Raw genomic sequence first — 15,802 nt, forward strand, 5'->3', positions numbered from 1 at the left:
AATGTACAGGACCACTCCTCTTTTTAGTCAAGGAGGTAAAAATTTTCCCCAGTTTTGGTCTTACCAATAATCGTTGATGTTGTTTTAAATATGTACTTCTTGTAGGCAAATTATATCAAATTTTAACTTCTCTAATTTATGAAAGATTTTTCTTCTTTTAATAGCTGAGTTCAATCCATTTATATTCATAGAAATCATTTTTTTTCCCTCCATGGTTATGTTTTGTATTTAGGTCTAACAGTTCTCGTAGATCTTACTTCACGTTGTTCTTTGGTCTCCATTTGTCCACCTACCGCACCTTCTTCTTTTCCCATTCCCATTTGGTCTTCTTGGGATTCAGTTGGGATAGTCTCTTTTTCTGTCTCTATTTCTCTTCTTCCAAAAAATTCATTGTAGAATGTTTCTGCTTTCTCAGTTGAGTCGATTCCGTGTCTCTGTTCTTGCCGTATGAACACTAATCCTTCTGGAATCAACCATCTATAATTCACCTCTTTTTCCAATAACTTTTTGGTCAAAAATCGATATTCTCTTCTCATCTCTCTCACTCTTCTGGGCACTTGTTTTAGAACCACAATCTCTTTGTCTTTGTATTTCAACACCTTATCTCTTGCCACTTGTAGTATTTATGTTTTAATAGTCTTTTTAGTAAATCTGACATGGACCTCTCTTGGTAGCTTGTTCCTCATCGCATATCTTGTGAAGACACGGTATATCTCATCTACTCCATCCATCATCTTTTCCTCTGTTATCTCCAAAGCTCCAGCCAAAATTTCTATCATTACAGCCTCCAAATCTTGTCCTTTTTCTTCCTCTATATTTTGAAATCTGAGGTAAAATTCTGACCTATCCATCTCCCACTTCAACATCCCAGTTATATCTTGTTCAACCATTGTTAATTTGCTAACAATATTTCCAATTGTCTCATCTCTTTGTTTGTCTTTCTCTTCAATTTTTTGGAGTCACTCCTCATGTTTTGCCATCATTTGTTGAAAATTTTCAATTTTATCGTCAGTCTTCGCAATACTCGTTTTGAGTTCTTGTATTCCTTGTATAATCGTCGCTAGGTCCATTTGTACTTTATCTTGCTTCGCCATTATTGATAGTCGTCCTCCAGTTGATGGAGAAGCAGGAGCAGAAGTTGAACTGCCAGGAGGTAAAGTTTTCTTACTCATTTGAGTAACTCAGAATCTTTAGGCTCCTTTAATCCAATTAATAAGGTAGCCAATTATAATCCAATTGGGAAGAAGAAAAACATAAAAAAGCCAATTAAAAATAAAAAGTCCAGAATTAAAAAGAGAAGGAGAAGAAGAAGATTATAAAGAAAAAGGAGGAAATTCTTCAGGTTCTTCTAAACCTTAATCCTATTGTGGGATAGTCAATTATAATTCAAAAATAAAAATTAAGAATAATAAAAAAAAAGAAAAAGAGAGTAAAACCCAATACTATTAAAAAGCAATGATAGAAAAAGAAGAAGAAGAAGAAGAAAAGAATTCTTCAGGTTCTTCACACCTTAATCCAATTAGGAGGTCTCAGAAAATAAAAAAATAAAAAATAACCATAGAAGTAAATAAAAAATGAAAATAGAAAAGGCAAAAATCCCAATAAGAAAAAAGAAAAAAGAAAAGTATTCTGAGGCTTTCCCTTTAAGGGGAAAAATAAAAATAAAGTCAAACAAGAAAAAAAATAGATATACAAATATTACAAAATACTGTGGGATTGAAGAGGAGGGATGGAACAGCTAAAAGAAAGTAAAAAAGAGAGCACACTGCATCTTAGTTAGTTATCTAAGGCTCTTATTATGGCTTCTCCACAAATTCCAAAGTCAAGCTTCAAGTACTCAATTAATAATAGAAGTTCCAAAGAACACCTGTTAAAACATTCTCCAGTGCTCTTCCCTCTATCTTATCAAGTTCCAGTGTCCTTGAAAAAGGATTTTTTCACAGTCCTCTCAACTTCCAATAAAGTATTTTCAAGCCTCTAGTTGGCAGTGTTACAAAGTTTCTTTAATCCACTCCCCCTTCTTTCCCAAAAAAAGCCTAGTAAAAAAAGGAAATATACATGTATATATATATATATATTTAAGAAAGAAAAAAAATTACTAAAGGGAGCCTCTGTTCTAAAAAAATACTATTAACAGTCAAAAGGGAGAAAAAAAGAAAGAAAATTAGATAAATATAAGAGAAAAAACCAGTCTAGTTACAGTTACTAGATCGCAATAGAAGTTCAGTGAAAACAAAAGTAAAAGTAAAAAGCCAAGCCTCAGTTTGACATTCTGTTTAAAAAATCACCGCTAGGTCAGTTTTATCAGTTTTTGTCCAAAGCCTTATAGGATTCTTCTCATTTTAGAGTGTCCTTAAGTCCCGAATAAAAAAGAAAGAAAATCCTAACCAGCCGATACACTTTCTCTTTCTATCTCTTCCTTCCGGAGCTGTCACAGCTTCAGCAGCTTAAAGGCTGCCTCTCCGCCGATGGTAAAAGGGCTCTTTTGGATCAACCAGGGACTTTGCGATGTCCCTGGGATCAGCAGCACGCACCCCTTACTTTTTTTTTTTTTAAGAATAAGTTTTATTGATTTTTGAAGACAAACAAAACATAACACATAAAAGTATAAAACCTCCTTTCTAAGAATTACTTATAAATTTTAACAAGGCAAATAAAGCATTATTTTTTAAAACATAGTTCCACATTATCACATTTCCATTTACAAATATATATCTTTTCCAAATTTCTCATTATTTCTCCCTTCACTTTTGTTCAATTATATTTCTTTCTATCAAAGTTTTAGTAATTCTCAATCAGTCATAAGCACACAAAATACATAACCTAAAGCAAACATTAAAAAAAAAACCTTAGTTGTCATTTATACATGTCTTTTCCCAATTTCTCTCCCTTTGGTTTCATTCCTCCAAGGTTTTATTAGTTTACAATCAAACATAACTAATCAACACACAAAACATAAAACATAGAACTTCTTTTGAAAAGTGGCTTAGCCCCGGGGTACATCTTTTTTGACAGACCTAAATCAAATTCATGCTCACCTTATATACCCTTCATATCTTATTAACCATTTTATATTTTCTATATAACTTCTCCCATCTTTTCACTCTCTTAATTATGTTTTATTTATTTCATCTTATTTCAAAACCATTATGCTTATATCTTTTGTCCGTTCTTTACCAATCATCTATTTATCTCTTCTCTTTAACAAAAAATTTCCCCTGTAATCACTTTTAGAGTATGACGCCTTCCCCTAAAATAAAACTTAAAATAAAACATAATTTCCATCCTGATTCTGCTTAGTACATTCTACATATTAAATCTTAAAATAAAAGAATAGTAAACTTATAGTATAGTTAAATGTATAATTTCCATTCTAATTCTAATTCTGATAAGTACATTGTTTTAGAATAAGAAAATAAAATACTAAGGTTATAATAACATTAAGACAATAACAAATTAAACTATAACTAAGCATTAATCATTTTACACATTCTCCTTAATATTTTATTAAATATTAACATCTATCATTATTAAACATTAATATTTTATTAAATATTCCAATAAACTATTTCAAATGCAAATACTACAATACTATCTTATGCACTCTTGCAGAATCTTCTTTAATTATGCACTATCCATTATCCTTCATCTCTAAAAAAAAAAATTCTTTTTGAAATCTTGTTCTAGCCCGTGGCTTTTTTTCCCCCCTCCCTTTCTTCTCCAATCTGGTCTTTTTGCCCCTACCCCTCTCCTAGCCTCCCCCTTTTTAACTTCCCCTCTCTGTTGTAATTCTCTTTTCAATTGCTTTCTAACATTGTACCTTCTTTTCACCCTATTTTTCTTTTTCTTGGTTGTTTTATTAAATCTTAAATTCTCATTTTTCGTTCCTCTCTTCCCATTTTCTTTCTTAATCGAACTTTTTAGTTCATTAAAGATGGCTTCTTCCTTTTCTTCTTCTTCTTCTCCTTCTCCTTCCTCAAGTATTTGCTGGTACATAGAAACCGCCATTTCTAAAAAATGGAAGGCAGCTCCCAAGGAATCCTTGCCATTTTGCTGTCTTTCTTTTAATTTTTCATATTCCATTTTTAGTTCATCAACAGATGGTGCCATTATAGGTTTTTAAAAACAACCCAGATGCTTTCAATCTTAAAGTAATTTCCAAATGTCAAAGTTATCAAACAATCCAAACAAACAAAAATTATTTCCTCTTCTTCTCTTTACAGTTTTTCCTCCAGGGGCAAAATCCCAAATGTATTTTAAAAGCCGTATTACAATTAATTGATGGTCTTGTAATCTTCAAGGTGTCTCCTCCAACAAAGTTTAAAAAAATTTTTTTTAGTCCTCTCCTTCCCACTTGTAACAAAGAGCTTATTTTTACCTTTAAAAAGCAGGTGTTTCTGTGCTCCTTTGCTTTCTCCGTAAGGAAGGGGAGTGAACTTTCCTTCAGCACTTTCGCCGATGTAACAAATTCTTTTGGAAACAAATGTATCAATCCAAAGTCAGGTTTCCAGGGTGTTTTAAAAGTAACTTAATGTCCCGGTTTAGCCAAGAAAACTTCTCCTTCTGGCTCTTCTTCCTGCACAATCTTATCCGGTTGAAGATTTCTTTGTGGCTGCCATTACTGACAGCCGCTCCACCGCCTCAGGAAAAAGGAGTCTAGCTGGCTGGGGAAAGGGGGTGCGATATCCCCAGACCCCTGCCCGGATCTCCTTTGTCTTCCGCTGCCCCTTGAGGGCAGCGACAACCCCCAAATCCAGTTGGATCGGGGGTACCTCGGTGGTGAGCGCAGCAGGGACCCGCAGAGAAGCAGATTCCTGCTGCCACTGAAGCCTTGCAACCAGAAGTTATCACTGTCTCTACAGGACAGTTTAGGTCCATTAGGACCGACCAGGGGCAAAGATATCAGCTGCAATCTCAGAGCCCTGAGATTGCAGCTGTATCGCAGCGACATGACTCCGCCTTCCAATTCTCCTTTCCACCCTTTCTTTAATGAGATCATCCATTCTGTTAGGAACATGGATGAGGGAGGTTGTCTAGGTAACTCTGGCATCGGGACAAAATCCATTCCAGTGTTGATTTGGAATGGAGTCAATCCCTTGCTGCTATGTACTGCATTATTGTAAGCAACCTCTGCAAAAGGTAATAACTCAGTCCAATTTTCTTGTTGATAATTTACATAGCATCTAATGTATTGTTCAATCATGGAGTTAGCCCTCTCTGCTGTTCCGTTACAAGCAGGATGGAAAGCTGAGGATCCATTGGTTCCTTGAGAGGAACCAATGGATTTCAGAAATTCCCTCCAAAATTTTGCAGTAAATTGTACCCCTCTGTCTGATATTATTCTACAAGGTACTCCATGTAGTCTATAGATATGTTTCACGAACAGCTTTGCAAGTTTTTTCACAGATGGAAGTCCTTTGCAGGCTATAAAATGGGCCTATTTAGAGAATGTCAATTATAGTCCAAATGATCGTATTCCCTTCACTCTTAGGTAATTCAACAATAAAGTCCATTGTGATTTCTTCCCAAGGTTGGGTTGGTTCAACAACTTGTTGCAGGAGACCAGGGTTTTTTTCCAGTTCTGTGTTTCATTGTGGCACAAATTGAGCAACTTTTTACATAGTTCTCGACATCAGGTTTCATTTTTGGCCACCAGAACTGTCTTCTCAGTAAATGTAGGGTTTTTAGGAATCCGAAGTGGCCTCCCAGCCAGGAGTCGTGGCTACGCTTTAGTACCAGTAGTCTTAGGGTTGTGGGTACATAAAGCTTAGTCCCTTTCCAAGCTAGTCCATCATTCATTGTCAACTTGGTTTGATGGTCCAGGAACTAAGGATCGGTCAATAGGGCCATTTTCAATTCTGCAGTCAGCTTATCTTCCAAGCATTGGGATTGCAGTTAGCTTGGGCTCGAGTGGTCACTTGGCCTGCTGATTGAGCTTCTGAAATTAAGGATTGTACTATTTCCTCTCGGTGGCTGTCAAACTGAGGTTTTCTGGACAGACCGTCCACCAGTACATTTTTCCCTCTGGAAATATATTTAATGTTGAAGTTGAATCGCTTGAAATATTGGGCCCAGTGGACTTGTTTGGGTGATAATCTCCTTATGATCAGTCCATACCTCAAAGGCCTCTGGCACCCCTTCTAGAAAATGCCTCCAAGTCAATAAAGCCCATCGTATGGCGAATGCTTCTTTCTCCCAGACCGCCCACCTTTGCTCTGTGTCTGTCAGCTTTTTGGACACATAAGCGCAAGGCATCAGTCAGCCTTGAGAGTGTTTTTGCAGCAAAATGGCTGCCACCGGTACATCACTTGCATCCATTTGGACAATAAAAGGCTTAGTCGTGTCTGGGTGCTGGAGGATGAGCTCAGCTGCAAAGAGTCATTTTAAGGCCTTGAAAGCTTTCTGACAGTCCATAGTCCAACCCAGGGGTTGACTTGGCTTCGGTTTGGTGGGTGACAGGCCTGTTTTTAATAGCTCTGTCAATGGGAGGTCAACTTCTGCAAAGGATGGAATGAATTGTCTATAGAAGTTGGCAAACCCCAAGAAACTTTGAAGTTGTTTTTGGATTCTGGGGGGTTGCCAGTCCAGCACAGCTTTCACCTTTCCAGGATCCATTTCAATCCCCAGGTTGGATATTCCGTAGCCTAAGTAGTCCAGTGACTCTTTGTGGAATTCGCATTTTGAGAGTTGCACATATAATTTGGTGGCTAGAAGTTTTTCTAGAACTTGTCAGACCAATTGAACTTCCATGGTTTTGCTGAAAATAAGGGTGTCACCCAGATACACGAGGACCCCCCGGTAAGGGTGCAGGTGTAGCACCTCATTGATGAGCTACATAAACCCTGCAGGACCCCCCTGAAGTCTGAAAGGCATGACTTTGAATTGGAAGCTACCCAGAGGGCAGTTAAAAGCAGTTTTCCACTCATCTCCCTCTTTGATGTGGACCTGGTAGTAAGCTTCCCTGAGATCTAGCTTGGTGAATACCTTGCCTTTCGACAGGTGGTTCAATAATTCCTTCATAAGGGGTAGACGATACATGTTTTTGACGCAACGGTGTTCACGCCTCCAAAGTCAACACACAATATCAACTTGCCATCTTTCTTCTCCTTGAACAACATGGGGGCAGCTAATCTTGATTTGGCAGGCTCAATAAAACCTCGTTCCAAATTGCTGTCGATGTATTTCCTTAATTCAGTCATTTCAGCAGGCGTCATGGAATACATAATTGGTAATTTCGCCCCAGGCTCTAATTCTATTACGCAATCAGTGGCTCGATGGGGAGGTAAAACATTACACTCTTCTTCACTGAATGCTTCAGCCAAATCTTTGTATTGGTCGGATACCTGGGGGTTATCTGGAAGAAGGTGGGATGCTATGGATGCTGGCTCAGGCTCTGGGTTCAAGCTGACTGGTGGCTTTGTAGTGGGCGGAAGAGGGGCAATGGGCTCAGTCCAATGAGGATTATTCTGAATCCATCCTCCCATTTGATTGTTGGGGCCCATTTGTCTAGCCAAGCAAGTCCCAGTATGATTGATTCTGACATCTTAGGGCCACTATGAAGCGTATGAGTTCACGATGGGGCCCTAATTCCATCTTGATCAATTCTGTCATTTGGGTGGCTGGGGCCCCCCAATTAAGGTTCCCTCCACTTGCTCAAATCTGATTGGGCATTTTAGTGGGTTAGTCTTTATGCCCAATTGTTCAACAATAGGGAGTCCAATAAGACATCTAGAACACCCAGTATCAATGACAGCTTCTAACTCCCTGGCCTCCCCCATGTTTGGTACCACTAATTTGACCTTGACTGTAAAAGGTATGATGGGATCACTCACCATTGGGTCATCTTCACAGGTCGGGTTCTCAGGGAGTGGTGGCGGTCTGGTGGTCCATTGCTCCCATCTGCGCAGAGGGGGCTTTCCTGGCTATGTTTGGCAAATCCACCCCGGACAGAGCTCTTTCTTGATTCTTCCAACTTCTAACAGCTGGATTAGACTTCAACTGCGGAGCTTGTGGTACAGGAGCAGGGCCAGACAGCCTGCTGCTCTATGGCCGCCTTGGCTACATTGGTAACAATTCAGCACCCTGGTGGGGCGGGTATGAGCAGTTTTGGCTGGTCTGGTTGGCAGTCTCCTAGCCACAATTCTCTTAGTCAGGGCTGCGTCTCCTGTGTGGGTTGATGCTGCGATCTAAGCTGAGGGAGGCAACATATCACGATTGTAAGGTCTCTGGGATTCCCCTAATTTCACAGGCCTTCTTTACTTCTGGATCAATGGCGTTTTTAAAATAGTGTAAAGTCATTATTTCAGGCCAATCAATGAGGTGGCTTGCAATCCTTCTAAAGTCCCAAATAAATTCTTTTTTTTTTTTTTGAAAATTTTATTGATTTTTGAAAACAAACATAAACAAACAAAACATAAAACATAAAGAGATAAAACATCTTTTTTGAAAGCAGCATAGTCCCGGGTTACATCTCTTCTACAAACACAAATTCCAGTTCATGCTCATTTTTATATTCCATTCCATATCTTATTAGTATTCTACGTTTTCAATATAGCTTCTCCCCTCTTTTAACTCTCTTTATTTTATTTTATTTATTTCATCTCAATTCAAATCATTGTACTTATATTCTTTGTCCTGTTTCAATTGTCTACTATCTTTTCTCATTAAACAAAATTTCTCCTGTAATCACTGATTGGAGTATGACGCCTTTATATCTTTCCCCTAAAATTATAACTCTTAATATAATACATAACTACCATTCAGATTCTGCTTGGCACTTTCTAAAATTACATACTGTATTTTAAAAAAAGAAAAAATTATAAATGTATAATATAATTAGAACAACAATCCATACCAATTCAATTCTATCATTAATATTAATATTCATTTAAATCTTAACACATTACTTTTCAGATATCATACTTCTATGGGAACACTTATAAACTTTTCATAGTTAATTCCCCCCCACTTCACTTATATTTTATAAAACATTGAATAATTAAAAAGTTCCCGTTCCTTCCTAATTCAATTTTCTCATTTATTTCATTTATTTTGTTCACAAAAGTTTCACTAAATTACACTGATTATTTTATCCCTCTTTTTAATCATGTTGTTTCCAATTTTCTAACATTATTTCTATTACAAATATAACAATACCATCTTATGTGCCTTCACAGAATCCCTTTTTCAATTAGATTTTCACCCATTATCTCTGAATAAATCCTGTTTCTTTACATCTTGCTCCAAACCTTTGTAACTTCTCTTCCTTTCCTTCTTCCCTTTCTTCTTCTCTCTCCCCTTTTTACCCCCCTGTCTCTCCACCTCCATTTCCCTCTTCTGTATTCCCCTTTTCTGTTGCTTTCCCACATTATATCCACTTTTCAAATTATTTTTCCCTTTTTTGGTTGTTTTTTTAAGTCTTAAATTCTCCATTCTCTTCCCCCCCTTTCCCCTTTCTTCCCCAGATGGAGTTACTTGTTCATTAAAGATGGCTTTTTCTTTGTCCCAATCTTCTTGTTGCACAGTCTTTTCTTGTTGTTTCTCCTAATTATGAATCACCATTTCTAAGAATTGAAAAACGGAGCCAAAGGAGCCCTTCCCATCTTGTGTCTCTTCTTTATATTTTTTAAATTCCATTTTCAGTTCATCCAGAGATAGTGCCATTGTAAAAATTTTTAAACAACCACCCAATTGTTTTTAGTTATTCAACTATAATATCCAAAAATCCCAAAGTCACCAAGCAATCCAAATACACACAAGCTGTTTCTTTTTACACTTTCTTCTTTTTTCACTTTCTCTTCCTGGGGTTACTATTTAGTTACAAAGTTCCAGTTAAAATGTATCTTTTAGAAGTCATATTGAGATTTTAGATTAAATTCTTTTGAAGTCCAGGCAGTCTCCTCCTTCCAGATCCTGCCCTTATTCTTTTCCTCTCCCTTCCTACTTATAGACAAAAAGGATTTTTTAGTGTCCAGAAATCTTTATTGTCCCTTTGGCATTTAATTATATTTTCAGCTTAATTATTGGTGCCAAAGCGGATTTTTCCAATTTCTTATTCAGCTGTCTTTGTTGTCAATGTGAGGAAGGAGAGAGAAGAAAAAAAAAACTTTCCCTTTTCACTTTCTTCCGCTGCTTCCGACTCTTCTTTGGGAGCAATGTTATCTTTTATAAAATTTAAATTCCAGGGTACCTTAGTTGTTGCTTTTTATCCTGGTCAGCCAAAACTTTGGCTTCTTATCTTCCTCCTGCACTTTCTTTTCCGGTTGAGTGCTTCTTTGAGGTGGCCATTTCTGACCACCGCTCCTACCGCCTTCGGGAAAGGGAGTTAGATCAGCTGAGGAGGAGAGATGTGGCTCTCCTCAACCCTGCTGGCGATCTCCCCCCTCTTCACCACCTCTATGGGGTGGCTTAGCCCTGAAACCAGCTGGCTCGGGGCGCTCCAGCAGCGAGCCCAGGCAGAAATTGCGCACAATCGCGGATTCCTGGCTGCCACCGAAGACCAGCAAACCAGAAGTCAGTCCCAAATAAATTCTAATAAGGGTCGCTTGCCTTGCCTCATTTTCATTAACTTCTCTTCATTCTCTGTTACCCTGTCTGGATTTTCAAATCTGAGTCTTAATAATTGAATAAATCCATTTACATCGTGTAATTCGGGGGCTTGTTCGTTGTGTAGTTGGGCCACCCAGTCTGAAGCATCCCCTTCATTCATCCCATTTGTTATGGCCATAACCAAATCACACTCTGTGGCATATTGATCTCCAAATTGTTCTATATGGGATCGAATTCGAGTGAGGAAGTAATTGAAATGTTCATAGTGGCCATCGAATACAGCCTTAAAGGGTATTTGGTCCAGCCTGGGCCGTGGTTGTGGAAGGTGGCACATGCCAGGCCCCTGCAGGTTGTACTGGAATGAAAGGAACAGGCCGGGTGGCGTACATAGGCTGGGTAGGCCCCCTGAACCCTGGCTGGGTGGTGCCTCTCTGGAATAGGGGTCCCTATGGCCTTGCTGCTGGTTGGGGTTGCATTTGTGGTTGCCAGGAGGAAGATGGGTGTGGCCTGGTTCCCTGGTTGGGTGGAGGGGAAATGGCTGCTGTCTGCTGTCTGGGCAACCCCCCCTCAGACCAGGGCTTTGTTGGTGCTGGCTGCCTGGCATTGAATCCACCCCTGGCCTGGATAAAATCCCCACCCTGGAGGGATACTCTCTGCAGGGGGCAAAATTCCTTCTGGAAAATGAGGGGATTGCCTCGGAGGCTGCAACATACCTCTGTTAGTTGATGCTTTTTTCTGGCTTCCTCCAACTGGCATCTGTTTTGTGTCCTCATCCCTCATGATACTTGGATAAGTGAATATGGGTGGTCTCAAGCTTCCACCCGTCTAAACAGACTATGAGACCAAGCCTGCCACCTTTAAATTCTGGAACTGTTGATGTAAATCTGCCCTTGATGGACTTCCAGGATAAATCTTGGGAGTGTCTTCTTGAGAAAATTCCGACCCCAATTGTCTCTCTTCCCTCCAATCTGACAGAATAGCAATATGCCTGAGGCTAGAGAAAGATTTCTCTTCAGACAGCTGGGTTACATCTGGGTTATAACAACTTCTTGAGTTGAAACACTTTGGTATAGCTCCCAAATCTCTTTCTTCTACTGCCATTCTGAAAGCATCCATCATCTCCTCCAAACAAGGGCTGGCAGATCCAGTTAATGCTCTGGAGGGAGGGCCCCCATACGTTCCCTCCTGCACATCTCCAACTTTGGCTGATTGTTGATCTTTCTCCATCTCTGGGAAAAGAACTCTAGGGTATCAGCCAAGCCCCTTCAAAAAATTAAAGTGGATTTTTGGAAATAAATGTATGGCATCCAGAAAGTATCCATGATATCAATCACTCTGAGACATTTTCTCTCCAATTGATTTATTTAGAAACATCTGGTATGTCTAAAGCAATTTCCCAAAGTGAAAATATTTTTGTGCATTACACAGAATCCACCTTCTCTCATCTCACTTCTACACTTCATAAATCATGAGAACCAATTAACTGCAACTGGAATTTCTTAATATGACATACAGAAAAACATTGAACTTTTCAACTCCTCCAACCCCCTTCAAATAAAATGTGGCAGCTGAATTTCAAAGCTGACACTTAGGTCTGACCTGCAGGGCTGCCCTGGAGCCAGCAAGGGGCTACCCACTTTGGCCCCACCCTCTCAGCCCTGCCCCCTGGGTGTGTGTACAGAAGGCAGCAAGCGTTGGCTCCTGGGTGAAAGGGAAGCACTTAGAACACAGTCAGCCTGCTGGGCAAGACAGTCCCCAGGGATGTCAGTTTGTGTGCTCCTTGTCTCCTGTGCGTGGACCCAGGGGACAGGTGGGGATGGCCACTCACTGGCTCCAGGGCACCCCACAGATCTAAGGCTAGACCATGTTCCGGCCCAGATGGTCACCAAGTTGTAGATCAGCTCCTGGTTGGTCTGGCCCAGGCCATTGGGGGCTGGTCCTTTGCTGTTTCCAGGGCAATCTCACGGACCACATCTATTTACATTGCAGGCTGGATCCAGCCTGCAGCTCTTTTATTGACAATTGTATAATATATTTGAAAAAACATACTATGTAAATATGAAGTAGCAAAGTGTGTGAGGTGTATGTAGAACACAGAATGGATGGTACAACTCTATGGTATAGGTGACCTCTCTGGTAGCATTTAGAAAATTAGCTTAAATGCAACTGTTCCAGCAATGTTTAGCCCTTTGAGCTCAAAAAAACAAGTTTTTTTTAAGCGCCTCTTTAAATTTGTTTTAAATTAAGTTTGTAAATTATTTGTTCCTAAGAATCATGATGTGATTTCCTGGTAGTTCAAGGTGGATTACTGTAATTGATAGGTTGAGACTCCAAATCTTTGGTATATGCAAATAAGATACAACATTCTGAGATATTTCTGGACTTGACTACATCCATAAATAATTTCATACTCCTGAAAACTACCAGACTATTTTCACAATGTCTGAGCAGCATGGAATAGATGAAGAATGGAATACTGCAGAATCTTGAAATATATTCTGCCTCCAAAGGAAGAATGGTTTGGACATACCTTTTAAAAGTTATTTAAGCATGCAAGCTGGACATCTTTTCCTTGTTGCATATTACACTTGAAATATTAATATTTCTTAATACTATAAAGTGGAATAATAAAAACAATACTATCCAAAAATATGTGAATTATGCTTTCTACAAACTTTCCAAGGTGATGTGAATTAATATTGACAGAATCCTTTAAATGCCCTGGCATTTGAGAAATGTCAAAAGTAAAGAGTCCCCAATACCAGGAACCACAAATACAAAAAATAATCATCATCTAATTTTAAAAAAAGTGATAGTATAAACAAAGCCAACATGGTTCCACAAAAAAGCATTGTGAATTTGGATACCACATATGTCGGAGTATATTCATTAACTGGAAGAGACATGGTTAACAAAGTCAGCAAGTGAGTAAGCATAGCAACAGAACAGCCAATGGGAGCTGATAGCCTGGGTGTGGTTTGGCTCTGTACTTTGCTAAGAATTAAAACTGAAACTGCTCTGAGCTGCTGCTGCTTGTGTTTTGCTTATGTTACATTGAAATAATCTACAAATGGTATTGTAAACTTTACTCATTTACTACGTTTATAAAGAAGTTAATGATCCTGCTGAATCAGTCATCTGTTTTCTGGACTTGAATTTCTGCTGCAAACTCTAACAACATGCACATATGAGGAAGTGGACAGGATCCTAGGGAGTACACATGCCAGCACCTGTGTTTTAGACCCATGTCCCTCCTGGCTTGTGAAAGCTTCCCAGGAGGTGACACGTGGGTGGACTCTGGCTGTGATGAATGCTTTCCTACAGGAGGGGACGGTGCCCCAGCATTTTAAGGAGGTTGTGGTCTGCTCTCTTCTTAAGAAGCCATCTCTGGACTCCACCAGGTTGGATAATTTCTGACCTGTCTCTAATCTTTCCTTTTTGGGGAATGTTGTTGAGAAGGTAGTTGTGCAACAGCTCCAGAGGTTTCTGGATGGAATGGATTATCTCAATCCCTACCAGTCAGGATTCAGGCCTGTATTTGGGACAGAAACGGCATTGGTCGCACTTTTGGATGATTTCTGATGGGGGTAGTGTATCCATCCTTGTTCTATTTGACCTCTCAGCTGCTTTTGATACCATTGACCATAGGATTTTCCTGGGGTGGCTTTGGGGGATGGGAGTGGGGGGCCTTGTGCTGTCCTGGTTCACTTCCTTCCTCTGTGGCCACTCTCAGTGTTGATAGGAATGGGGAGATCCAGCCCTCGCCCACTGCTTTACACGGTTCTGCAGGGCTCAGTAGTCTCTCTGAGCATTTATATGAAGCCACTGGGTGAGATCATCCATCACCGTGGACTGAGATATCACCAATATGAAGATGATACTCAGCTGTATGACTCAGCCCGTGGTGTTAAGTGTTGCTGTGTTCTCCCTCTCACAGTGCCTGGAGGCTGTTAGGAGCGGGATGGGGAGCAATGGGTTGAAACTAAACCCTTGCAAGACCAAGTGACTCTAGGTTTGGGGTTCATTGGCTCAGGGAGAATTGCCATCTTTGGTCTTGGATGGGGTGGCTCTACCCCAAACAGACCCAGTGCATAACCTAGGGCTTTTCCTGGACTCACAACTCCTGCTTGAAGAGTTGTGCAACAGTTATGCCCTTTCCTGGACCAATGGTCCCTACTCACAGTCACTCATGCCCTGGTCATTTCCCATCTTGATTATTGCATTGTGCTCTACATGGGACTGCCCTTGAAGAACATCCAGAAGCTCCAGTTGGTGCAAAATGTAGCGGCCCGCATGGTTTTGTGCAGACCTCAGTGTGCACATATTTCATCTTTCCTGTGGGAGCTGCATTAGTTGCCGATTTGCTTCCGGGTGCAATTCAAGGTGCTGGTTGTCACCTTTAAAACCCTTCATGGCTTGGGACCAGGTTATCTGAGGGACCATCTCTTGCCGGTCACATCTACCCGACGCATCAGAGTGAGGAGGCAGGGAATGTTGCAGGTCCCATTCCTGAGGGAGATACACCTAGTGGGACCCAGAAGAAGGGCCTTCTCCATGATGGCTCCCTCTCTCCGGAACATCATTCCCCCAGATATTAGAATGGTCCCCTCTCTAATCTTCTTTTGGAAGGCACTGAAGGCCATGGTTCTGCCGGTGGGCCTGGGGAACCCAGAGCGGGATGGAGCCCATCAAATGCTCATTTGATCTGCTGTTGTCGGGGCAGGGGGGGGAGTTGGGGGGTGATTCTTTTTGTTAGTTTTAATTTTTAATTTTGTTTTAAATATGGTTTTACATTCTGGGTCTCCATGGGCAAATAGGCGGCAATATAAATTCAATAAATAAATATATGAATTGAAAAGAAGGCATATCATCAAGAAAGGATATGAATAAGCAGCCTGGAATTGTAGAGACAGTATTAGAAAAATAGTGTGCCCTGCAGAACATCCTCCAAGGAAATAAGATTGGCCCCAAATATGTCGGTATTTCCCAAGGCTCATACTCTATGAAAATATTATAAAAAAGCAAAGGTAAAATATCCTGCATAGGACCAAAATTGACAAGAGTAGCAAGTGGATGTTTAACTATACTGCTACCTAGTGTTTAAATAAAGACATTACTTTGCTCTATGGTACTTGCTTGATTCCCAAGTTAATATTAATGATGCATTCAAAAAGTCAAGTAGGTAGGTCCTGGTAAAACAGAAGATAGGAACAGAGTTTATTCATGTATGTAATAATACAATTGGGTATAAACA

The sequence above is a fragment of the Pseudonaja textilis genome, chromosome 8 (assembly GCF_049901715.1).
Source record: "Pseudonaja textilis isolate UNSWEBS1 chromosome 8, rPseTex1.2, whole genome shotgun sequence".
NCBI lineage: Eukaryota > Metazoa > Chordata > Lepidosauria > Squamata > Elapidae > Pseudonaja > Pseudonaja textilis.